This window comes from Grampus griseus (assembly GCF_964374135.1).
Source record: "Grampus griseus genome assembly, chromosome: 7".
NCBI lineage: Eukaryota > Metazoa > Chordata > Mammalia > Artiodactyla > Delphinidae > Grampus > Grampus griseus.
In genome coordinates this window covers 96,870,171-96,897,434 of record NC_139001.1, presented here as the reverse complement: position 1 = coordinate 96,897,434, position 27,264 = coordinate 96,870,171, and the positions used below count along the sequence as shown (strand labels likewise).

Genomic DNA, 27,264 nt, shown 5'->3' with positions numbered 1-27,264 from the left:
TAAGTATTGGTATGGACCTGCTGTATAGGACAGGGAACTCTACTCAGTGCTCTGTACTGGCCTATATGGGAAAAGAATCTTAAAAAAAAACACAAGGGTTTCAGGATTATATAATAAATATATATGTGCAAAACATTTAACATGAAAGGAAAAATAAATTAACCATGTGGTCCCTGTTATAGTATCAACATTTTGTGCCTCTAGTTTTCAGATTTTGAAAACCAGCTCCCTTGTTGATGGTATTAGGAGGTGGGGCTTTTGGGAGGTGATTAGGTCATGAGGCTAGAAACCTCAAATATGGGATTAGTGACCTAATAAATGTAGCACACAAAAGATCTTATGCCCATTACATCATTTAATTGCAGAACCAGAAGACCCACATTATGAACCAGAAATTTGGCCCTCACCAGGCACTAAGTCAGACGGCAACTTGTTTTCTTAAATTAATTAATTAATTAATTATTTGGCTGCGTTGGGTCTTGGTTGCGGTGCACAGGCTACTCATTGGGTGGCTTCTCTTGTTGCAGAACATGGGCGCTGGCATGCGGGCTTCAGTAGTTGTGGCACGTGGGCTCAGTAGTTGTGACTTGCCAGCTCGAGAATGCTGGCTCAGTATTTGTGGTGCACGGGCGTAGTGGCTCCGCGGCATGTGGGTTCTTTTCGGACCAGGGCTCGAACCTGTTTCCCCTGATCGGCTGGTGAATTCTTAACCACTGCGCCACCAGGGAAGCCCTAAATGTATGACTCCATTTCTCTTCTTAAATTAGTTTATGTGTAGCCATTTTTAGATTCCACCTCTAAGTGATATCTTATGATAAGCCTCTTTTTCTGTCTGACTTATGTCACTTAGAATGATCGTCCCTAAGTCCACCTGAGTTGCTGCAACTGGCCTTATTTCATTGATTTCATGGCTGATTAACATTCCACTGTACATAATTACCACATCTTCTTTATCCATTTTTCCTTCCAAGTACATTTAGGTTGTATCCAAGTCGAGGCTCTTGTAAACAGAGATGCACTAAAAGTTGGGTTCGCTGTGTCGTGTCGAATTTTGTTTTTACCAAGACATACGCCCATGAGTGGAAGTGCCGTGTGCTCTGTAGCTCTGTTTTTTAGATTTTTTAGGAAACACAATACATTTCTCCAGAGTTGCCGTTGGCAATTTACGTTCCTAGCGTTAGCGAAACAGGGCTCCCTTTTCTCCACGCCCTGTCCTGCTTTTCTGGTTTTTACACTTTGTGATGAGGGCCGATCTGGCTGATGCGAAGTGTTGATATTCATTGCCTTGTTTGGTTGGCAAAAAAGGGAGTATGCATTTTTCCTGAATATATTCAGAAAAAAACGCATACGCCCTTTTTGGCCAAATGGATCATTGGCGTAGTTCAGCCGCTTTTCATGTGCTTTAACTGCGAGTCCAGTCTACCTCTTGAAATCCCTCTGTGCAATTCTGCCTTGCTTTCAAGTCCTTTTCGATGACTTACCTCACGACATTTTGCGATGATAGATATCCTTTACAACCCTGAAGTTTTGAAAATTGCAGGGCCCTGAGGTGGATTTTTCATATTTTGTGGGGAACACGCCACAAAACAGCAGCATTGCTTGAAACCCTATTCTGATTCCGGGGGCAAGGTAAGCCTTTGGTCAAATCCTCTTCCTTATTGGAAATTAGAGTGGCATGTGCCTGTTGAAAAACCTAGGGCTTGTCTCTTATTGGTTCCCCCCATTCGGCTTCATTCTCTGGACAAATTCCAAACTGTGCGAAACAGGATGCTGAAGGTGCTAATTTCCCCAAGTGGGGAGATTGTTAGGAAAGAGGCTCGAGGCAGGAAGCCGACCACCAAGAGATGAGGAGATGAGGTGACTTTTCCAAACTCTTCCCGGTCACACAGTGTACCATACTCTGGGTGTCCAACGCATCTTTTAGCTGTAGGACGAGTCCCCTGCCCCTGGAGATTTGGGACCTATGGAAGGGGGAACAAGCATATTACTGTAAAGGGGCTGCATTTGCTGACCCATCCTCACCAAGCCTCACAGCCCCACGAGTGTCTAGCCTTAGGTCCCATCCAACTCTAGGTCTAGATGTGTTCAACTGAGGTTGCATCACAGCCCCTGAACGAATTCTGTAAAAATTTGTCTCTCACTCACTGTTTTTGTTTTTGGTTTTTTTTTTTTTTGAATTTATTTTTATAATGGAGTGTAGGTGATTTTCAGTGCTATGTTTCTTGCTGCTGTACATCCACTTGATTCACTTACAGAGAGACATCGATAAATTCTTTTTCTGATTCTGACCATTCGTATATTATCTTTTCCGGTGTGTAGTGTGCTGAGTCCAGTCCTTTGAGCTTTAGAGTAAGCCTTGTTGATTCCCTATTTGGTCTATGGAATGGTATCTGTGCTCATTTCAAACTCCTGGTTTATGCCTCACCTCAACCGACTTTTGCACTCTAGCAGTCATAAGTGTGTTTTCTAAATGTGGGATTCTGTGTCTCTTTTGACATTTAGTTCATGTGTCACAATTTTGATATTCCACCTATAACTGATACCTGATGATGTCTCATTTTTCTGTCTGACTTATGTCACTGAGAATGATCGTACCTAAGTACACCTGAGTTGCTGCAACTGGCCTTATTTCATTGACTTCATGGCTGAGTTATATTCCATTGTACATAAGTATCACATCTTGTTTATCCATGTTTTCCTTCCAAGGAGATTTCGGTTGTATCCAAGTCGTTGAAGAAGTTCTGCCCCCTTCCATGTGCTTTCGAGGTGAGACCAAACTCCCTCTTGAAATCCCATTCCTGCAATTCTGCCTTGCTTTCAAGTCCTTTTTCGTGACTTACCTCAAGGCATTTTTCCACATTAGGAATCTTTTACAATGCTGCAGGATTGTGAATTGCAGTGCCCCTGAGCTCCATTTTTCAACTTGTTTCTTTGGGAACTGGCCACCAAACAGCAGGATTGCTTCAAGCCCTATTCTGGTTCTGAGGGCAAGCTGAGCCTTTGGTCAATTCCTCTTCCTCATTGGAAATCAGAGTGGCATGTGCCTGTCCAAACAGGCGTTGTCTGTCATTGTTCCCCCCATTCCAGTTCATCCTCCGGACAAATTCCAAAGTGTGCGAAAGAGGGTGTTGAAGGTGCTGACTTCCCCAAGTGGGTCGATTGCCAGGAAAGAGGCTGGAGGTGGGAACCTGACCGCTAGGAGATGAGGAGATGAGGTGGTTTTCTCAAACTCTTCCCTATCCGATGGTGTACCATCCTCTGGGTGTCCCATGCATGTTTTAGCTGTAGGAAGGGTGGCCTGCATCTGGAGATTTGGGACCTGTGGAATCAGGACCAGGCAGTATTACTCTAAAGGGGCTGCATTTGCTGACTCATGCTCACAAGCCTCTCAGCCCCACGAGTGTCCAGCCTTAGGTCCCATCCAGCTGTGTGTTTAGATATGCTCAATCCAGCTTGCATCCCAGCTCGTGAACGAATTCTGTAGGAATTTATCTCTTACTCAGTGTCTTTTTTTAAAATTTATTTTTATAAGGCGGTGTAGGTGATTTTCAGTGCTGTGTTTCTTGCTACTGTACATCCACTTGATTCACTTACAGAGAGACATGGATAAATTCTTTTTCAGATTCTTACCAGTCGTACATAATCTTTTCCGGTGTGTAGATTGTGCTGAGTCCAGTCCTTTGAGCTTTAGAGTGAGTCTTGTTGATTCCCTATTTGGTCTATGGAATGGTATCTGCTCATTTCAAACTCCTGGTTTATGCCTCACCTCAATTGATCTTTGCACTCTAGCAATCATAAGTGTGTTTTCTATATGTGTGACTCTGTGTCTCTTTTGTCATTTAGTTCATGTGTAGCAATGTTGATATTCCACCTATAACTGATATCTTATGATAAGTCTCTTTTTCTGTCTGACTTATGTCACTGAGAATGATCGTACCTAACTACACCTGAGTTGCTGCAACTGGCCTTATTTCATGGATTTCATGGCTGAGTTATATTCCATTGTACATAAGTATCACATCTTCTTTATCCACGTTTTCCTTCCAAGGAGATTTCAGTTGTATCCAAGTCGAGGCTCTTGTAAACAGACCAGCACTAAACGTTGTGGTGCCTGTGTCCTGTCGAGATTGCTTTTCCCAAGATAAACGCCCATGAGTGGAAGTGCAGTATGCTCTGTAGCTTTGTTTCTGAGATTTTTTTGGGAAACACAGTACACTTCTCCAGAGTGCCGTTGGCAATTTACCGTCCCACAATCACCGTGAAAAGGCTCCCTTTTCTCCATGCCCTCCATGCTGCATTTCTGGTTTTTACACTTTGTGAGGATGGCCTTCGGAGTGATGTGAAGTGATATCTCTTTGTAGTGTTGATTTGCACTGCGCGCCTCTTTGGTTGTCGAAAAGGCACATATGCGTTTTTCCTGAATATGTTCAGGAAAAATGTATACGCCCTTTTTGGCCAATGGCATCGTTGAAGAAGTTCTATCCCTTTCCATTTGCTTTCATGGCGAGTGCAATCTACCTCTTGAAAACCCCTTCCTACAATCCTGCCTTGTTTTCTTGTCCTTTTTCGTGACTTACCTCAAGGCATTTTTCCAGGATTGCTTCCAGCCCTATTCTGGTTTCAGTGGCGAGCTGAGCCTTTGGTCAATTCCTCTTCCTGATTGGAAATTAGAGTGGCATGTCCCTGTTCAGACACCTCGGGCTTGTCTCTCATGGTTCCCCCTCTTCCCCTTAATCCTCCAGACAAATTCCAAACTGTGCGAAACAGGGTGTTGAAGGTGCTGACTTCCCCTGGTGAGTAGATTGTTAGAAAAGAGGCTGGAGCACCCGAGCACCAGGAGATGAGGAGAGGAGGTGCCTTTTCCAAACTCTTCCCGATCAGACGGTGTACCATCCTCTGTGTGTCCCATGCATATTTCAGCTCTAGGAAGGTTCCCCTGCACCTGGAGATTTGGGACGCTTGGAATGGGGCCAGGCAGTATTATTCTATAGGTGCTGCATTTGCTGGCCCATCCTCACCAATTTTCTCACTCCACGAGTATCCATCCTTAAGTCCCATCTATCTGTGGGTCTAGATGTGGTGAATCCAGGTTGCATCAGAGACCCTGAAGGAATTCTGTAGGAATTTCTCTCTCACTGTCTTTTTAAAATTATTTTTTGTAATTTATTTTTATAATGGGGTACAGCTGGTTTTCAATGTTGTGTTTCTTGCTGCTGTACATCTTCTTGATCCACTTACTGAGAGACCTCAATAAACTCATTTTTAGATCCTTACCAGTCGTATATATTCTTTTCTGGTGACTAGAGTGTTGTGAGTCCAGTTCTTTGAGCTATAGAGTAGGTGTTGTCGATCAGCTATTTGGTTTGGAACCGTATCTGTGCTAATTTCAACCTCATGGTTTGTGCCTCACCCCACCTCACCTTTCACCTTTAGCAGCCGTAAGTGTGGTTTCTAAATGTGTGACTGTTTCTGTTTTGTCATTTAGCTCATGTGTAGCCAGTTCTAGATTCCACCTGTAAGTGACATCTCATGATAAGTCTCTTTTTCTGTCTGACTTATGTCACTTAGAATGATCGTACCTAAGTCCACACGAGTTGCTCCAACTGGCCATATTTCATTGATTACCTGGCTGAGGTATATTCCATTGTCTCTAAGTACCACTTCTTCTTTATCCATTTTTTTTCCCCAAGGACATTTATGTTGTATCCAAGTCGAGGCTCTTGTAAACAGAGCAGCACTAAACTTTGGGGTGCTTGTGTCCTGTAGATTTTTGGTTTTCACAGGATATACGCCCATGAGTGCAAGTGTCATATGCTCTGTAGCTCTGTTTTTTAAATTTTGTAGGAAACACAATACACTTCTGCAGCCTGCCCGTTGGCAATTTACATTCCCACCATCAGTGTAGCAGGGTTCCATTTTCTCCAAGCCCTGTCCTGCATTTCTGGTTTTTACATTTTGTGAGGATATCCCTTCTGACTGATTCGAATTGATACCTCTTTGTAGTGTTGATTTGCACTGCCAGCCTGTTTTGTTGGCCAAAAAGGGCGTATGCGTTTTTCCTGAATATATTCAGGAAAAACGCATACGCCCTTTTTGGCCAACTGCGTTATTGGTGAAGTTCAGCCACTTTTCATGTGCTTTAATGGCTAGTTCAATCTACCTCTTGAAATTCCTTTCCTGCAATTCTGCCTTTCGTTAAAATCCTTTTCCATGACTTACCTGAAGACATTTTTCGATGATAGGTATCATTTTAAACCCTGCAGGTTTGTGAATTGCAGTGCTCCTGACCTCCATTTTTCAACTTGTTTCTTTGAGATCTAGCAACAAAACAGCAGAATTGCTTCAAGCCCTATTCTGGTTCCGGGGCAAGGTGAACCTTTGGTTAATTCCTCTTACTAACTGGAAATTAAAGTGGCATTTTCCTGTCCAAACACCTAGGGCTTGTCTCTCATGGTTCTCCCCCTTCCCCTTCATCCTCCGGACAAATTCCAAACTGTGCGAAACTGGATGTTGAAGCTGCTGACTTCATTAAATGGGGAGATTGTTCGGAAAGCGGCTGGTGGGGGGGGAAACCCGAGCACCTGGAGATGAGATGAGGTGCCTTTTCCAAACTCTTCCCGGTCAGACGGTGTACCATCCTCTGGGTGTGACAGGCGTGTTTCAGCAGTAGGAAGGGTCCCCTGCAAGTAAGGGGCACACCAGGGATCTTTCCAAATCCGTGTCTCCCAGAAGCCCAAAACTAGGGAAGTTTTAAGCTACGGGTAATTGCATGTATGTTCATGAAGGGCCTTGGGCAGTAGGCAGAGTCCAAGCTTGAGATGATTGAGGGTCAGAAGCGGTCACCATTGGCCTCCCTTAAGTTACATTTTATCTGGCCTTGGTAGATGATGTAGATATAGGTATCTATTTTTTCAGATTCTTTCCCTTTATAGGTTATTACAAAATATTGAGTGTAGTTCCCTGTGCTATACAGTAGGCCCTCGTTGATTATCCATTTTATACATAGCATTGTGTATGTGTTAATATCAAAATCTTAAATTATCCCTCCCCGCACCCTTCCCCTTTGGTAACAATAAGTTACAAGATTTTATATTCCTCAGAAATGGGGGAGCTGAAAGAATGGTATCATTTTCAATGGAAAAGCATTCAAAAGAAGATTGAAGCTTCAGCCAAGATCATTAGATGTACATCCTTGGAAAGCAATCACTTAATTTCTCTAAACTTGACCTGACAAATAAGACAAAAACCCTCCACTGAACTTGCTTATAATCAAGTGATGGAAATATCAATGGAAGTGTTAGAAACATCTTATTTTACACGAGCCTTATACACTGCTCTCCGTTCATTACAGTTTGCTTCACACATCTGTTCACTGAAGTTACAATGTTCTCAAATTCTGTTACTGATCCTCCAGAGTGGGCCCCAACAAGGCTCCCCCTGCCCAGTGTCATTGGAGTCAAGAGATCGAGACTGAGTTTGGTTCAGAAGCAAAGGAAACTTTATATTTTGATCAGAGAATGGAGAGGTGAGAGCATGCGCTACCCCGTGGGCTGTGGGCTGGGCTGCTGTGTAGGGATCCCGGCAGCGTCAGCGGGAGGGAGGGGGCGGAGCTGTCGAGGGCCGGTTGGCTGCAGCTCAGGCTCTATGTCGCGGAGTCTACACAGGGGCCCCAGGAGCTGAGGTGTCGACCCAGCCATTCTGCACTAGGAAATCGGGTCTGAAGTGCCGGGTGTGGGACTTCTGCATGCGGAACCCTAGGACCACGTGAAATTAGACAAATCACAAAGGAAAAAAGGTTAGACTTTATTTTATTGCCCAGATTCTATTTTTATCTCCCGGAAATTTTTCAAGGGCTTTGCCGTTGACAAAACCCTCCTCTGCCTATTGTCCCGTTCCTCATTCTTGGGGCGCTGAGGGTGCAGACCCCTCTTCTGTAACTGCTTCGTGCTGAGTTGGGAGCCCTCATACCCGGGGGGGAGGGTCAGAACTTCTCCCCAGCAGCCTCCAGGTGAGGTTGATTGTCCCCAGGCCTCCTGCCTCCCTGCTCGTCCGCCTGAGCACCAGCACTGGAAGTGTTATAGATTCTAATGACCTTTAAGGGTCCAGGAAAGAGAGGCGCAGAGACGCTGGGGGGTCCGGTTTTACCCCACCCCACATTTGTTCGGCCACCTTAGGCTGACGGTTTCTGCCAGCCTAGATGCTCTGACCAGTAGTCTGTGCTTTCTTCAGTTAGGCCCCTGAATTAACGTGCAAATAGCACCAGGTGTCAGAGTCCTGCTTGCTCAACTCCCAGACAGTCCAGGGCCGGTGGTGATCCAGGACCATGATGGCCACTGAGTCAACGGCCTTTTGAAGTAGCCAGGAGTCCAGCCGGTCTTATTGGCCGCCGTCACCGCGGTGTCTGTAGGCTTTTCTATGGTGACAGCGTGATATACGGTTCCCCCGCCAAGATTATTAGCTCCCCTCTGGGTGCAGTAAGTCCTGCAAGCAGTAGTCTGCTCCTTTGGGGCACACTCTTGTTGTTTTCTGAGAGAAGCTCCAGGTCACGTGATGGTCACACGAGTCGTCATGGGGGCCCGATGCCCCCGGTTATCTCTCTGGATGTTGGAGTTGGAGGGCCTCCTCACTCGAGGTCAGTGTGCCCACGGAGCGACCCCTGCAACTTCAGGGCATGGTTGGTGGTTAGGATCACCACGTGGGGTCCTTTTCCCTTAGGAGGGAGCTGGCCTTGTGGGCTGCTGATTTCCAGGTTTTTAGATACCCCCAGTACCCTGGCCGGATGGGGCGGCAGGCCAAGCCCTTGGTGACCTTAGTTTATCCTACCTGGAGGGCATTCTTGCCTTGTTCCATTTCAAGTGGTCCCAGTTTTTGCACTAATACTCCAAGGGCGATTCACCTTCTATGGGGATGTAAAGGTCAAAGGGTTTAGCTAAATTAGGGAGTTCCAGGGCAAGGGTCTGAATTGACTGCTCTTTCCATTCTTGAAAGACCACTTCTGGATTCTATACAAAAGGATCATCATCTTTTCCTTTCAGTGGTTCATATAGAGGCCCAGCTAGTAGACTGTAGTTAGGGATCCAGAAGCAGCAAACCCCGGCCTCCCCAGGAACCCCTAAGCTGTCTTCTAGTTTTAGAAAGGGGTAAGGCTGCAAATGGCTTCTTCCCTTTCCTGGGATGGGCTTCTCCGACCTTCTGTGAGAATGAAGCCCAGGCAGGTCACCATAGTCTGTGATATTTGAGCCTTTTTCTTGGACAACTTCTATCCTTTATTGGCTAGGTAGTTCAGAGGCCTCCTTAGCAGGGCTGGATCAGAATGTCGTCTGCATATTGAAGGAGGGTTCCCTTCTCCAGAGTTCGATCTTTTAGGTTTTAGTTAATTTTCCCCAAAGGTCATGTGGGAATTTTTGAACCCTTGGGGCAGGACGGCCCCAGCAGTATTGTCTTCATTGTATGTTGAGTCCTGCCAATCACAAGCCAAAATTTCTTGTGACTCTGGGACTAATGGAATACAGAAGAAGGCATCATTGAAGTCTAATACAGAATACCATGTCCTGGTGGTTGGTAGAATGACCAGCAGGGTGTAGGAATTAGGAACTACTGGATGTATATCCACGGTGGCTTCACTGACTGTCCTGACATCCTTTAACAGGCCCCCAGCAGCCCACGGGGCTCTCGTGGTCAGGCCCCTCTTAGGATATGGAGCTCACCTGTGCAGCTACCCAGCAGCCCATGGGGCTCTCGTGGTCAGGCCCCTCCCAGGATATGGAGCTCACCTGTGCAGGTCCCCAGCAGCCCACGGGGCTCTCCTGGTCAGGCCCCTCTCAGGATATGGAGCTCACCTGTGCAGCTACCCAGAAGCCCCTGGGGCTCTCGTGGTCAGGCCCCTCCCAGGATATGGAGCTCACCTGGGCAGGCACCCAGCAAGCCTGGGCACACAGGAACCGTGCGCATAGCCCTCATTGCAGAGCACCCCCAGCTCACCTGTCGCTCAGAGCTGACACAGAGCACCTCAGAGCAGGACTTGAACTAACCAACAGCAGCTCCGACAGGTCTGTGACCCTAGGCGTCACTCTGTGCGGACCCCTCTGCCTGGTGTTCCAGAGACTTCCACTGCAGCCGGGGCACCAGGCCTCTGTCTCCACCCACCACCCCTCCTCTCCCTGACTCCGTGTTCCTCTCATTAGGAGAGGGTCTTGAAATTGTCTCCCACTCATAGGCCAGATAAAATGATTAGAAAACAAGCCAGGGCTGGCAGCCCCTTGTCTATCCTGACCCTCAGGACGCCACACCTGTTCCTTGGACCTGGCCGTTTCAACAAGGTACATTTTCTGCAACTGTGAGCCGCTGAGGGGCGAGGATTGGCTGACCTGGGCAGCCTGACCCGGCCGGCCAGCCCTCCCCAGGTGTGCCTGGGTTGAGGTCAATATAAACACCGCACCAGGCAGCAAGAGCTCCTGCAGCTGTGCCTGACGCCATATTCTCTGCCCTGTCAGCAGTGTCGGGACTGGGCTGGTGGGAGGGAGTGAGGGGCCACGGCCTTGTGGGTGGCCCGGTGTGAGTGGGGCTCTGCTGGACTTTCTGTAGGAGTTGCCGGGCTACCACCTGCTAAACAAGAGGATGTGTCACCCATACCTGCTGCTGGAATTTCTCCCCGGGCAGAGGTAAGGAAGGAAAAAAGCAGTGGGGGCCGGGACAGGAGGGGTATCTCAGGCAGGGAAATGGAAAGCTTCCAGAAGAGCGCCCGGGGCCAGGACCATCCTGGCTGGCCTGCAGGCACCAAGTCGGCCTGCGTGCTGTGGCTGGTGTGGCTCCACGGCCCTTCCTCTAGGCTTCCAAGTCCTTGTACCTATCCTATTCAGGTGTTTTACCTGGGAAGGGTGGGAACAGTTCAGCAGCAGCTGGCCTGGGGCTCAGCTCACGTTTACTCACAGATGCCTCGGCACGGTGCCCCAGCTTTGCAATGAGGACGCTTGTTGCGTGGGGGCTGCTGGCTGAATGGGAGACGATTCCCCACCACTGACCAACTTCAGAATTGTTTACCACTGGAGCAAGTACCCTGATAGGGTTTTCCTCTGTATAACTGGTGGGTTCTGTTTTTTCTTCTTTTTTTCTTTTTTGGTTCAAGGTAGGTTTTATTCCTCTTTTTTGTATTTATAGATATAAGCATGGAAATAATTCATTCATATAAATACATCTATGCAAAGGGAAGAACTTTTTTTTCTGTTTTTTTTTAATTATAGAATTTTATTTTATTTTTTTATACAGCAGGTTCTTATTGGTTATGTATTTTATATATATAAGTGTATACATGTCAATCCCAATCTCCCAATTCATCCCACCACCACCCCCCAATGGCTTTCCCCCCTTGGTGTCCATATATTTTTTCTCTACATCTGTGTCTTTGTTTCTGCCCTGCAAACTAGTTTTTCTGTACCATTTTTCTTGGTTCCACATATATGCATTAATATACAATATTTGTTTTTCTCTTTCTGACTTACTTCACTCTGTATGACAGTCTCTAGATCCATCGACGTCTCTACAAATCACCCAATTTCATTCCTTTTTATGGCTGAGTAATATTCCATTTTATATATGTACCACATCTTTATCCATTCGTCTGTCTGTGGGCATTTAGGTTGCTTCCATTACCTGGCTGTTGTAAATAGTGCTGCAATGAACATTGTGGTGAATGTGTCTTTTTGAATTACGGTTTTCTCTGGGTATATGCCCAGTAATGAGATTGCTGGATCATATGGTAATTCTAATTTTAGTTTTTTTAAGGAACCTCCATACTGATCTCCATAGTGACTGTATGAATTTATATTCCCACCAATAGTGGAAGAGGGTTCCTTTTCTGCACACACTCTCCAGCATTTGTTGTTTGTAGATTTTCTGATGATGCCCATTCTAACAGGTGTGAGGTGGTACCTCATTGTAGTTTTGATTTGCATTTCTCTAATAATTAGTGATGTTGAGCAGCTTTTCATGTGCGTCTTGGCCATCTCTATGTCTTCTTGGAAGAAATGTCTATTTAGATCTTCTGCCCATTTTTGTATTGGGTTTTTGTTTTTTTAAATATTGAGCTGCATGAGCTGCTTATATATATTGGAGATTAATCCTTTGTTGATTCGTTTGCAAATATTTTCTCCCAGTCTGAGGTTTGTCTTTTCGTCTTATTTGTAGTTTCCTTTGCTTTGCAAAAGCTTTTACGTTTCATTAGGTCCCATTTGTTTAGTTTTCTTTTTTATTGCATTACACTAGGAGGTGGATCAAAAAAGATCTTGCTGTGATTTATGTCAGAGTATTCTTCCTAAGTTTTCCTCTAAGAGTTTTATACTGTCCGGTCTTACATTAAGGTCTCTAATCCATTTTGAATTTATTTTTGTGTATGGTGTTAGGGAGTGTTCTAATTTCATTCTTTTACATGTAGATGTCCATTTTTCCCAGCACCACTGATTGAAGAGACTGTCTTTTCTCCATTGTATAGTCTTGCCTCCTTTGTCATAGATTAGTTGACCTTAGGTGTGTAGGTTTATCTCTGGGCTTTCTTTTTTTTTCTCCTTTTACACCTTTATTGGAGTATAATTGCGTTACAATGGTGTGTTAGTTTCTGCTGTATAACAAAGTGAATCAGCTATACATATACATATATCACCATATCCCCTCCCTCTTGGATCTCCCTCCCACCCTCTGTATCCCACCCCTTTAGTTGGTCACAAAGCACTGAGCTGACCCCCCTGTGCTATGTGGCTGGCTCCCAGTAGCTATCGATGTTACATTTGGTAATGTATATATGTCCATGCTACTCTCTCACTTTGTCCCATCTTATTCTTCCCCCTCCCCATGTCCTGAAGTCTTTTCTCTACGTCTGTGTTCTTAATCCTGTCCTCCCCCTAGGTTCTTCATAAACTTTTTTTTTTCTTTAGATTCCATATATCTGTGTTAGCATATGGTATTTGTTTTTCTCTTTCTGACTTAATTCCTGTGTAGGACAGACTCTACGTCCATCCACCTCACTACAAATAACTCAGTTTTGTTTCTTTTTATGACTGAGTAATATTCCATTGTATATATGTGCCAGATCTTCTTTATCCATTCATCTGTCGATGGACACTTAGGTTGCTTCCATGTCTTGGCTATTGTAAATAGAGCTGCAATGAACATTGTTGTATTTAACTCTTTTTGAATTATGGTTTTCTCAGGGTATATGCCCAGTAGTTGGATTGCTGGGTCGTATGGTACTTCTAATTTTAGTTTTTTAAGGAGCCTCCATACTGTCCTCCCTAGTGGCTATATCAATTTACATTCCCACCAGCAGTGCAAGAGGGTTCCCTTTTCTCCAATAAATGCCTCTCCAGCGTTTATCGTTTGTAGATTTTTTGATGATTGCCATTCTGACTGCTGTGAGGTGATATCTCACTGTAGTTTTGATTTGCATTTCTCTAACGATTAGTGATGTTCAGCATCCTTTCATGTGTTTGTTGGCAATCTGTATATCTCCTTTGGAGAAATGTCTATTTAGGTCTTCTGCCCATTTTTGGATTGGGTTGTTTGTTTTTGTGATATTGAGCTATATGAGCTGCTTGTAAATTTTGGAGATTAATCCTTTGTCATTTGCTTCATTTGAAAATATTTTCTCCCATTCTGCAGGTTGTCTTTTCGTCTTGTTTATGTTCTCCTTTGCTCTGCAAAAGCTTTTAAGTTTCATTAGGTCCCATTTGTTTTTGTTTTTATTTCCATTTCTCTAGGAGGTGGGTCAAAAAGATTCTTGCTGTAATTTATGTCATAGAGTGTTCTATGTTTTCCTCTAAGAGTTTTATAGTGTCTGGTCTTACATTTAGGTCTCTAATCCATTTTGAGTTTGTTGGTTTTTTTTTGTTTTTTTTTTGCGGTACACGGGCCTCTCACTGCTGGGCCTCTCCCGTTGCGGAGCACAGGCTCCAGTCGCACAGGCCCAGCAGCCATGGCTCACGGGCCCAGCCACTAAGCGGCATGTGGGATCTTCCCGTACCGGGGCACGAACCCGTGTCCCCTGCATCGGCAGGCGGACTCTCAACCACTGCGCCACCAGGGAAGCCCTTGAGTTTATTTTTGTGTATGGTGTTATGGAGTGTTCTGATTTCATTCTTTTACGTGTAGCTGTCCAGTTTTCCCAGCACCACTTACTGAAGAGACTGTCTTTTCTCCATTGTATATCCTTGGCTCCTTTGTCATAGATGAGTTAGTCATAGGTACGTAGGTTTACCTCTGGGATTTCTATGCTGTTCCATTGATCTATATTTTTGTTTTTGTGCCACTACCATATAGTCTTGATTACTGTAGCTTTGTAGTATAGTCTGAAGTCAGGAAGTCTGATTCCTCTAGCTCTTTTAATTTCCCTCAAGACTGCTTTGGCTATTCGGGGTCTTTTGTGTCTCCATACAAATTTTAAGATGTTTTTGTTCTAGCTCTGTAGAAAATGCAACTGGTAATTTGATAGAGATTGCATTGAATCTGTAGATTGCTTTGGGTAGTATAGTCATTTTCACAATATTGATACTTCTAACCCAAGAACATGGTTAATACCTCCATCTGTTTATATCATCTTTGATTTCTTTCAGCAGTGTCTTATAGTTTTCTGAGTACAGGTCTTTTGCCTCCTTAGGTAGGTTCATTCCTGCGTATTTTATTCTTTTTATTGCAGTGGTGAATGGGATTGTTTCCTTAATTTCTCTTTCTGATCTTTCATTGCTAGTGTATAGGAATGCAAGAGATTTCTGTGCATTAATTTTGTATCCTGCAACTTTACCAAATTCATTGATTAGCTCTAGTAGTTTTCTAGTGGCATCTTTAGGATTCACTATGTGTAGTATCATGTCATTTGCAAACAGTGACAATTTTACTTCTTCTTTTCCAATTTATATTCCTTTTATTTCTATTTCTTCTCTGATTGCTGTGTCTAGGACTTCCAAAACTATGTTGAATAATAGTGGTGAGAGTGGACATCCTTGTCTTGTTCCTGATCTTAGAGGAAATGCTTTTAGTTTTTCACCATTGACGATGTTTGCTGTGGGTTTGTCATATACGTCCTTTATTATGTTGAGGTAGATTCCTTCTGTGCCCACTTTCTGGAGTCTTTTTATCATAAATGGGTGTTGAATTTTTTCAAAAGGTTTTCCTGTATCTATTGAGATGATATTTTTATTCTACAATTTGTTAATATGGTGTATCACATTGATTGATTTGTGTATATTGAAGAATCCTTGCATCCCTGGGATAAACCCCACCTGATCATGGTGTATGATCCTTTTAATGTGTTGTTGGATTCTGTTTGCTAGTATTTTGTTGAGGATTTTTACATCTATATTCATCAGTGATATTGGTCTATAATTTTCTTTTTTTGTAGTATCATTGTCTGGTTTTGGTATCAGGGTGATGGTGGCCTCATAGAATGGGTTTGGGAGTGTTCCTCCTCCTTCAAATTTCTGAAGAGTTTGAGAAGGTTTGGTGTTAGCTCTTGTCTAAATGTTTGATAGAATTCACCTCTGATGCCATCTGGTTCTGGACTTTTGTTTGTTGGAAGATTTTTAATTACAGTTTCAATTTCATTACTTGTGATTGGTCTGTTCATATTTCTTCCTGGTTCAGTCTTGGAAGGTTATACCTTTCTAAGAATTTGTCCATTTCTTCCAGGTTGTCCATTTTATTGGCATAGAGTTGCTTGTAATAGTCTCTTAGGATGCTTTGTATTTCTGTGGTGTCTGTTGCAACTTCTCCTTTTTCATTTCTAATTTTATTGATTTGAGTCCTCTCCCTCTTTTTCTTGAGTCTGGCTAAAGGTTTATCATTTTTGTTTATCTTCTCAAAGAACCAGCTTTTAGTTTTATTGATATTTGCTATTGTTTTCTTTGTTTCTATTTCTTTTTGCTCTGATCTTTATGATTTCTTTCCTTCTACTAATTTTGGGTTTTGTTCTTCTTTCTCTAGTTCCTTTATGTGTAAGATTAGATTGTTTAATTGAGATTTTTCTTGTTTCTTGAGGTAGGCTTGTATTGCTATAAACTTCCTTCTTAGAACTGCTTTTGCTGCATCCCATAGGTTTTGCTATTGATCCCATCTAGAGTATTTTTCATTTCATTTATTGTGTTGTTCATCATTGTTTGTTTCATCTTTAGTTCTTCTAGGTCCTTGTTAAATGTTTCTTGCATTTTGACTATTCTATTTCTAAGATTTTGGATCATGTTTTCTATCATTGTTCTGAATTCTTTTTCAGGTAGACTGCCTATTTCCTCTTCATTCGTTAGGTCTGGTGCGTTTTTATCTTGCTCCTTCATCTGCTGTGTGTTTTTCTGTCTTCTCATTTTGCTTATCTTACTGTGTTTGGGGTCTCCTTTTTGCAGGCTGCAGGTTCGTAGTTCCCGTTGTTTTTGATGTCTGTCCCCAGTGGCTAAGGTTGGTTCAGTGGGTTGTGTAGGCTTCCTGGTGGAGGGGACTAGTGCCTGTGTTCTAGTGGATGAGGCTGGATCTTGTCTCTCTGGTGGGCAGGTCCACGTCTGGTGGTGTGTTTTGGGGTGTCTGTGGACTTATTATGATTTTAGGCAGCCTCTCTGCTAATGGGTGCGGTTGTGTTCCTGTTTTGCTAGTTTTTTGGCATAGGGTGTCCAGCACTGTAGCTTGCTGGTCGTTGAGTGAAGCTGGGTGCTGGCATTGAGATGGAGATCTCTGGGAGATTTTCACCGTTTGATATTATGTGGAGCTGGGAGGTCTCTTGTTGACCAGTGTCCTGAAGTTGGCTCTCCCACCTCAGAGGCACAGCACTGACTCCTGGCTGCAGCACCAAGAGCGTTTCATCCACACGGCTCAGAATAAAAGGGAGAAAAAGTAGAGAGAAAGAATTAGTAGTGGTAGGAAGAAAGAAAGAAAAGAAAGAAAGAAAGAAAGAAGGAAGGAAGGAGAAAAGGAAAGAAGGAAAGAAAGGAGGGAGGGAGGGAGGGACGGTGGGAGGAGGGAAGGAAGGAAATAAGAAAGAAAGAAGATAAAGTAAAATAAAGTAAAATATAATAAAGTTATTAAATTAAAAATAATTATTAAGAAAAAAACGGATGGATAGAATCCTAGGACAAATGGTGGAAGCAAAGCTATACAGACAAAATCGCACACAGAAGCATACACATACACACTCACCAAAAGAGGAAAAGGGGAAAAAATCATAAATCTTGCTCTCAGAGTCCACCTCCTCAATTTGGGATGATTCGTTGTCTATTCATGTATTCCACAGATGCAGGGTACATCAAGTTGATTGTGGAGCTTTAATCCGCTGCTTCTGAGGCTGCTGGGAGAGATTTCCCTTTCTCTTCTCTGTGCTCACAGCATCCAGGGGCTCAGCTTTGGATTTGGCCCCGCCTCTGCGTGTAGGTCGCCGGAGGGTGTCTGTTCTTCGCTCAGACAGGACGGGGTTAAAGGAGCCGCTGATTCGGGGGCTCTGGCTCACTCAGGCCGGGGGGAGGGAGGGGTACGGAGTGTGGGGCGAGTGTGCGGCGGCAGAGGCCAGCGTGACATTGCACCAGCCTGAGGCGCGCTGTGCGTTCTCCCGGGTAAGTTGTCCCTGGGTCACGGGACCCTGGCAGTGGCGGGCTGCACAGGCTCCCCGGAAGGGGGTGTGGATAGTGACCTGTGCTCGCACACAGGCTTCTTAGTGGCGGCAGCAGCAGCCTTAGCGTCTCCTGCCCGTCTCTGGGGTCCGCGCTGTTAGCCACGGCTCGCGCCCGTCTCTGGAGTTCCTTTAGCAGCGCTCTTAATCCCCTCTCGTCGCGCACCAGGAAACAAAGAGGGAAGAAAAAGTCTCTTGCCTCTTCGGCACCTCCAGACTTTTCCCCGGACTCCCTCCCGGCTAACCATGGTGCACTAATGCTTTCAGGCTGTGTTCACGCAGCCAACCCCAGTCCTCTCCCTGCGCTCCGACCGAAGCGCAAGCCTCATCTCGCATGCCCGCCCACCCCGGCAGGTGAGCAGACAAGCCTCTCGGGCTGGTGAGTGCCAGCCGGCACCGATCCTCTGTGCAGAAATCTCCCCGCTTTGCCCTCCGCACCCCTGTTGCTGCGCTCTCCTCCACGGCTCCAAAGCTCCCCCCATCCGCCACCCGCAAAGGGGCTCCTAGTGTGTGGAAACCTTTCCACCTTCACAGCTCCCTCCCACTGGTGCAGGTCCCGTCCCTATTCTTTTGTCTCTGTTTCTTCTTTTTTTCTTTTGCCCTACCCAGGTATGTGGGGAGTTTCTTGCCTTTTGGGAGGTTTGAGGTCTTCTGCCAGCATTCAGTAGGTGTTCTGTAGGAGTTGCTCCACGTGTAGATGTATTTCTGGTGTATCTGTGGGGAGGAAGGTGATCTCCGTGTCTTACTCTTCCACCATCTTCCCCTCCGCCCCCTACCCCATAGGTTTTGGATCATCATGTTTTTGTTGTCATTTGTCTCTAGGTAGTTTTTGATTTCCTCTTTTATTTCTTCAGTGATCTCTTGGTTATTTAGTAACGTATTGTTAAGCCTCCATGTGTTTGTGTTTTTTACGTTTTTCTCACTGTAATTGATTTCTAATCTCATAGCCTTGTGGTCGGAACAGCTGCTTGATATTTCAGTTTTCTTAAATTTACTGAGGCTTTATTTGTGACCCAAGATGTGATCTATCCTGGAGAATGTTCTGTGTGCAGTTAAGAAGAATGTGTAATCTGCTGTTTTTGGATGGAATGTCCTATAAATATCAATTAAATCTATTTGGTCTATTGTGTCATTTAAAGCTTGTGTTTCCTTATTAATTTTCTGTCCGGATGATCTCCATTGGTGTAAGTAAAGTGTTAAAGTCCCCCACTATTATTGTGTTACTGTCGATTTCCTCTTTTACAGCTGTTAGCAGTTGCCTTATGTATTGAGGTGCTCCTATGTTGTGTGCATATATATTTATAATTGTTACACCTTCTTCTTGGAATGATCCCTTGATCATTATGTAGTGTCCTTCCTTGTCTCTTGTAACATTCTTTATTTTAAAGTCTATTGTATCTGATATGAGTATTGCTACTCCAGCTTTCTTTTGATTTTCATTTGCATGGAATATCCTTTTCTGTCCCCTCACTTTCAGTCTGTGTGTGTCCCTAGGTCTGAAATGGGTCTCTTATAGACAGCATATATATGGATCTTGTTTTTGTATCCATTCAGCAAGCCTGTGTCTTTTGGTTGGAGCATTTAATCCATTCACATTTAAGGTAAATATTGATATGTATGTTCCTATTACTATTTTCTTAATTGTTTTGGGTTTGTTTTTGTAGGTCTTTTTCTTCTCTTGTGTTTCCCACTTAAAGAGTTTCCTTTAGCATTTGTTGTAGAGCTGGTTTGGTGGTGCTGAGTTCTCTTAGCTTTTGCTTGTCTGTAAAGCTTTTGATTTCTCCATCGAATCTGAATGAGAACCTTGCTGGGTAGAGTTCTCTTGGTTGTAGGTTCTTCCCTTTCATCACTTTAAATATATCATGCCACTCCCTTCTGGTTTGTAGAGTTTCTGCTGAGAAATCAGCTGTTAACCTTATGGGAGTTCCCTTGTATGTTACTTGTCATTTTTCCCTTGTTGCTTTTAATTATATTTTCTTTGTCTTTAATTTTTGTCAGTTTGATTACTATGTGTCTTGGCATTTTTCTCCTTGGCTTTATCCTGCCTGGGAGTCTCTGTGCTTCCTGGACTTGGGTGGCTATTTCCTTTCGCATGCTAGGGAAGTTTTCGACTATAATCTCTTCAAGTATTTTCTCGTATCCTTTCTCTCTCTCTTCTCCTTCTGGGACCCCTATAATGCACATGTTGTTGTGTTTAATGTTATCCCAGAGGTCTCTTAGGCTGTCTTCATTTCTTTTCATTCTTTTTTTTTATTCTGTTCTGCAGCAGTGAATTCCACCTTTCTGTCTTCCAGGTCACTTATCCATTCTTCTGCTTCAGTTATTCTGCTATTGATTCCTTCTAGTGTATTTTTCATTTCAGTTATTGTATTGTTCATCTCTGTTTGTTCTTTAATTCTTCTAGGTCTTTGTTAAACATTTCTTGCATCTTCTTGATCTTTGCCTCCGTTCTGTTTCCAAGGTCTTGGATCATCTTCACTATCATTATTCTGAATTCTTTTTCTGGAAAGTTGCCTATCTCCACCTCATTTAGTTGTTTTTCTGGGGTTTTATCTTGTTCCTTCATCTGGTACAAATTCCTCTGCCTTTTCATTTTGTCTGTCTTTCTGAATGTTGCTTTCCTTCCATAGGCTGCAGAATTGTAGTTCTTCTTGCTTCTGCTGTCTGCCCTCTGGTGGATGAGTCTATCTTAGAGGTTTGTGCAACCTTCCTGATGTGAGGGACTCGTGGTGGGTAGAGCTGGGTGTTGCTCTGGTGGGCAGAGCTCAGTAAAACTTTAATCCACTTGTCTGCTGATGCATGGGGCTGTGTTCCCCCTCTTTTGGTTGTTTGGCCTGAGGCGACCCAGCACTGGAGCCTACCTGGCTCTTTGGTGGGGCTAATGGCAGACTCTGGGAGGGCTCATGCCAAGGAGGACTTCCCAGAACTTCTGCTGCCAGTGTTCTTGTCCCCATGGTGAGCCACAGTCACCCCCCAACCTCTGCAGGAGACCCTCTAAAACTAGCAGGTAGGTCTGCTCAGTCTCCTATGGGGTCACTGCTCCTTCCCTTGGGTCCTGATGCGCACACTACTGTTGTGTGCCCTCCAAGAGTGGAGTCTCTGTTGTGACTCTACATCTCTGAGTGGAGTTGAGACTCTGAGACTGAGTGGAGTCTCACAGACTCTGGGTCCTTTGAGGCTTCCATGCTTTGTGGTTCTGGAAATCCTATAGGAGATGGTCCACAGCAGGTGAAGCTAATGCTGTCAGTGGAGGTGGTGAAGCCAAAGATCTGCAGTTCAAACTAAAGTTGCCGATGTACGTACAGGACAAAACCATCTCCTGTGAATGTAGTTCAGGCATGTTTAACATAAATATAGTCAGGTTAATGCCTAACATCTTCTATCTTGTGCCTCCCCTCAGGGACCCCTTCCTTAGTTCCTGAGGCTCCTGTAACTCATGTACAGGGGAATGGAGAGTGGGCTCTGTCCAGTCTGATCCCTGAGTTACCCTGTGTGTATCTTAGGATACTTTGTATTTCTGTGTTGTCTGTTGTAACATCATCTCTTTCACTTCTGATTTATTTGGGCCCTCTCTTTTTTAAAAAAACATACTACTATTGTCTTTTATTCTTTACAGAAGCTTAATAAATGTTTGGTCTGCTACCCTTACTCTATGTATACTTTTTGCAGTGAGATTTTTACTTTTGTTTTCTTGTTACTATCAATAATTGTTGAGACTTTTTTAAGCTTAAGTAAATTCCTTCAATGTTGTGTACAAGGCTGGTTTATTAGTGATGAACTCTTTTAGCTTTTGCTAGTGTGGGAAACTGTTGATCTTTCCTTCTTTTTTTTCCCCATAAATTTATTTATTTTTGGCTGTGTTAGGTCTTCATTGCATTGCGTGGGCTTTTCTCTAGTGTGGCAAGTGGAGGCTACTCTTTGTTGTGGTGCACGGGCTTCTCATTGCGGTGGCTCTTGTGGATGGATTCTAGGTGCTCAGGCTTCAGTAGTTGTGGCTCATGGGCTCTAGAGCACAGGCTCAGTAGTTGTGGCACACAGGCTTAGTTGCTCTGTGGCATGTGGGATCTTCCTGGATCAGGGCTCGAACCCGTGTCCCCTGCATTGGCAGATTCTCAACCACTGTGACATCAGGGAAGCCCTCTCCTGCAATTCTGAATCATAATCTTGCTGGTAGAGTATTCCTGTTGTAGACTTTTTCTTTTTAGCCCATTGAATATATCCTATCATTCCTTCCTCATCTACAAATTGTGCTGAGAAGTCATCTGACAGTCTTATGGGAATACCTTGAACATAACTAGACCATTTTATTTCACTGTTTCTGTGATCCCTCTTTAATTTTTTAAAGTTTTAAATTTTTGGCACTTTATAATATGTCTTGGTGTAGACCTGTTTGTCTTCATCTTGTTTGGGACTCTGTGTTTCCTGGACCTGGATGTGTGTTTCCTCCCCCAGGTTAGGAAAGTTATCAGTTACTATATCCTCTAATAAGTTCTTTGCCCGTTTCTCTCTTCTCCTCGTTCTGGGACCCCTGTAATACTCATGTTAATATTCTTTTTTTTGTTTTTTGTTTGTTTTTTGTAGTACGCGGGCCTCTCATTGTTGTGGCCTCTCCCGTTGCGGAGCACAGGCTCCGGACGCGCAGGCTCAGTGGCCATGGCTCACGGGCCCAGCTGCTCTGCGGCATGTGGGATCCTCCCGTACCGGGACACGAACCCGTGTCCCCTGCATCGGCAGGCGGACTCACAACCACTGTGCCACCAGGGAAGCCCCTCATGTTAATATTCTTGATGTTGTCTCAGAGGTCCCTTTGCCTATAGTCTTAATTGTTTTTTCTTTGTGCTATTCAGTTTGGGTGATTTTCACTACTTTGTTTTCCATTTCACTGATCTGTTTTTCTGTATTATATAATATAATGTGACTTCTCTCGTGTGTGTGTGTATGTGTGTTTTAAGCTCTTTTATTGTATTGTTCACTGTTTGGTTCTTTTTGACATGTTATTACTCTTTGTTGAAATTCTCACTATGTCCATCTGTTCTTCTCCTGACTTGGGTGAGCATCTTATAATCATTACTGTGACACTTTTTTTATCAGGTAGAATGCTTATCCCTGTTTTATTCAGGTCTTTTTCTGATGTCGTGTCTTGTTACTTCATTTGTAACATATTCCTCTATTTCCTTATGTTTCCTAATTCTCTGTGCATTTCTATTCATTAGGTTCAGGTTGTTACATTCCCGGGTCTCAGAGAAGTGGCTATATAGGAGATGACTGATAGGGCCCAGCAGCACATTGTCCTCTGGCCAGCAGAGCCACATGCTCCAGGGGTGTCCCCTGTGTGGGCTGCACACACCTTTCTCTTACGGCAGGGCCAACTGCTGTAGACAAGCTGGTAGGCGGTGTTGGACCTTGGCCTTAATGGCTGTGAACCCTGCAGTATGTGATTGCTGTGGGTGTGCTGATAGCCAAGGCAGCCCTCCATTATGGGTGGCTGTGTGGTACTCCAGGTGCACAGGCAGACAGGGTAGGCCCCCAGTGGGACTGGTTGCGAGGCCTTCTGGTGCAGAAGTGCTATGGGCCTCGTGGTAGATGGGGTAGGCCCCTGATTCTAATCAGTTCCAGGGAAGACTCTAAAATGTTGCTTGCCAATGTCTCAGTTCCTAGTGGGAGTCCCAGCTGCCTCTTGCCTTTCCAAGAAGGTCTCCGAGATTAGCAAGTGGGTCTGAACACATGTCTTTCACACTATTGGCTCTGCACAGGGACTGAGAACATGTGAGATTTGTGTGTGCCCTATGAGAGCAAATTCTCAGTTTCCTTTAGCCTCCAGCTTTCCTGAAAATAAGCCCTGCAGGTTTTCAAAGCCAGACCTGCTGTGGTCCTTTCTTCCAGTGCAGGAAGCCTGGGCTGAGCAGCCTGATGCCAGGCTCATACCCTTCCCTCCATGTGGAGGACCTCTGCAATTGTGATGTCTTCCAGCTGTGGGTCACTGTGCTCCATGTGTGGGTTCCAATTAGACTGTGTTTCCAGTCCTCCTACCTGCCTTGTGGTTTCTCCTTCCTTATATCTTTAGTTGTGGAAAACGTTCCCTGCTAGTCTTCAGAGATAATTTCCGTGTAAGTTGTAATTTGGGTGTGTCCGTGGCAGGAGGGGAGCTCACTATCTTCCCACTCTATCATCGTGATCCCCTCTCAAGAATTCTTTGAAAATATATGCATTTGTTACTGTAAACATAACTCTTTGAATTGCAGTCTTGTTCCTGTATTCCATAAATTTAGGTACTTTGTGTTTCCAATTTTGTTTGCTTTAAGATTTCTTTTAAATTTCCGTTTTGATTTATTCCTGTATGCATTGGCTATTCAGGAGCTTATTGTTCAATTTCTAAGTGTTCTTGAATTTTCAGTTCTTTTTAATATTGAATTTCAGTTTCATACCATTGTGGTTGGAAATGATCCTTGATATGATTTCAGTATTCTTGGATTTTTGAAGACTTGTTTTGTGGCTTAACATAGGATCTACCCTAGGCAATGTTCTATGTGTACTTGAGAACAATGGAAAGTTTGCTGCTGTTGAGTGGAATATACTGTAGATGTATGTTAGGTTCATTTGATATCAAGAGTGTGTTTAGGTTCAGTGTTTCCTGATTGATATTCTGTCCGGATGATCTATACAGTGTTGAAAGTTGGGTATTGATGTTTCTTACCATTATTTTATTTCTGCACATTTTCCCCTTCACGTGGGTTAATATATTCTTTATATGTTGAGAGGCTCCAAAGCTGGATACATACATATTTATAATTGTCATGATTTCTTGATGAATTAATCCATTTATCATTATACGATAACCTTTTTTCCTTTGAGAGGTTTGACTTCAAGTCTTTTTTACCTCATAATAGACTACTCAGGCAAGTATCATTTCATGGAGTATTTTTTTCCCAATCATTCAATTTTATGCTATATATGGATTAAAAGTTAACATGAATTTTTTTGCGGTACGCGGGCCTCTCACTGTTGTGGCCTCTCCCGTTGTGGAGCACAGGCTCCAGATGCGCAGGCTCAGCGTCCATGGCTCACGGGCCCAGCTGCTCCGCAGTATGTGGGATCTTCCTGGACCGGGGCACGAACCCACGTCCCCTGCATTGGCAGGCGGACTCTCAACTACTGCGCCACCAGGGAAGCCCTAACGTGAATCTCTTGCACACAGTATAATTGAACTTTCTTTAATCCATTCAGCCACCCTATGGATTATTTAAATTGAAGTATAGTTGATTTACAATATTACATTGGTCTCAGGGGTACAACATATGGATTGAATATTTTTATAGATCATGCTCCACTAAAGTGATTACAAAATAATGGCTATATTTCCTTGTGTTGTACTATATATCCTTGTTTATTTCATACATATGGGTACTGGATTTAGAGACACAAACTACTGTATTTCTCTCCCCCCTTCACTTGCCCCACCAGTAACCACTAAGTTGTTCTCTGTGAGTCTATTTCTGTTTTGTTATATACATTCCTTTCTTGCATTTTTAGATTCTACAGAGAAGTGAGAACATAGAGTATTTGTCTTTCTCTAACTTATTTAAGTAGGTATAAATATTCTAGGCCTATCCATGTTGTTGCAAATGGCAGAATTTGATCCTTTTTAATGGCTGAGTAATAGTCTATTGTGTATACATACCACCTCTTCTTTATCCACTCATGTGTTGATGGACATTTAGTTTGCTTCCATATGTTGGCAATTGTAAATAATGGTGCTATGAACATTGGGATGCATGTATCTTGTCAAATTTGTGTCTTCATTTTCTTTGGGCATATACCAAGCAGTGGAATTGTTGGCTAATATGATAGTTCTACTTGTAGCTTTTCTCAGGACCTCCATATTCTTTTTATAGTGGGTGTATCAATTTACAATCCCACCAACAGTGTACTAGGATTCCCTCTCAATGTCATGAACAACATTTCATATTTGTAGACTTTGGAATAATAGCCACGTTGAGAGGTGTGACCTGACGTCTCATTATGGGTTTTCTTGTGAGTCACTCATTAAATTTAATTTACAAAAGAAGGTGATAGGCTGGATGTGATCTCCAGGTTTAGTGTGCTAATGCAAACTAAATATAGGTTAGGTATAGGTTAATTTGGGGGTATAGGTTAATTTGGGGAGAATTAATACCTTTACAATGTTATTTATTGCTTACATTTTTCAGGCTGACATTTAGTGATTGGAAACATTTAAAATTTTTTCTCCCTGAAGGATATCTGAAGTCTTTTGGTTTGTTTCTGTTTTATAAATTTGTTCATTTCTATCATTTTTTAGACTCCACTATAAGTGATATCATATGATATTTGTCTTTTTCTATCTGACTTACTTCACTTAGAATGAAATAATGCCATTTGCAGCAACAGGAATGGACCTAGAGATGATCATGCTTTTTCATTTCTGAGTAATATTTGATTGTGTACATGTACCACTTCTTCATTATCCATTCATCTGTTGATGGACATTTTGGTTGCCTCCATGTCTTGGCTATTGTAAATAGTGCTGCAGTGCATGTTTGGGTTTGGGTGCATTTGTCTTTTTGAATTCTGGCTTTGTGCAGATGTACACCCAGAAGTAGGACTGCTGGATGATAAGGTAGCTCTATTTTTGCTTTTTAAAGGCATCTCCATACTGTACTTTATAGTGGCTGTTACCAGCTTACATCTCACCAACAGCATAGGAGGGTTCCCTCTTCTCCATGTCCTCTCCAGCATTTATGGTTTGTAAACTGTTTGATGATAGCCATTCTGACTGTGCGAGGTGATACCTTGTTGTGGTTTTGATTTGCATGTGTCTGTCCAATAATTCGAGATTTTGAGCATCTTTGCGTGTGTTTTTTTTAAACACTGAGAAAAAGTTACAGTTGACATTGGCTTTTTGAAAGTCTATTTTGAATTTTTGCTCGATAACTACCACAGGACATTTGTTAAGGGCAGGTGTCATTTACGCCCTGGCAGTCCTTGTGAATATTAAGTGCCCATAAGCACATGTTTTAAAGTTGCTGTTGTGGAAATGGTCACAGATGGTAGGATTTCCTTCATGCCCCTCTCTGGTTACTTGGGTAACCAGACCCACTGTGGAAGACGGGCTCCTGGATTGTAAATTAGTGTGGGCTGTGGCAGAACAAACACCCAAAATCTTCTGTTTTGTTACTTCTTGTTTTTGTTTTTTCTTTTTTATTGAAGTAAAGTTGATCTAAAGTATTCTGTTTGTGGTAGGCGTACAGAGTCTTGTTCAGTTACGTATATTCATATGTCTATTCATCTTCAGATTCTTTTCCCATATAGGTTATTAGAGAGTGTTGAGTAGACTTCCCTTTGTTATGCAGTAGGTCCTTGTTGATAATCTATTTTATATGTATTAGTGTGTAAATATTTTCCCCAGCCTCCTGATTTATTCCTTCCACCCACCTTTGTCATTGGGTAACCATAAGTGTGTTTTCTAAGTCTGTGAGTCTGTTTCTCTCTCTTATTTTATTTGTTTGGCTGTACTGTGAGGCATGTGTGATATTAGTTCTCCCAACACCAGGGATCGAACCCATGCCCCCTGAAGAGGAAGCTTGGATTCTTAACCATTGGACCACCTGGAAAGTCCC

General features: G+C 43.5%; 1 long non-coding RNA gene across 5 annotated transcripts in view; it reads left to right on the top strand.

Annotated features, from left to right (window-relative positions):
- Nucleotides 1-27,264, top strand: part of LOC309825341 — an 85,490-nt gene that overhangs the window by 33,997 nt on the left and 24,229 nt on the right. The window lies entirely within an intron of this gene.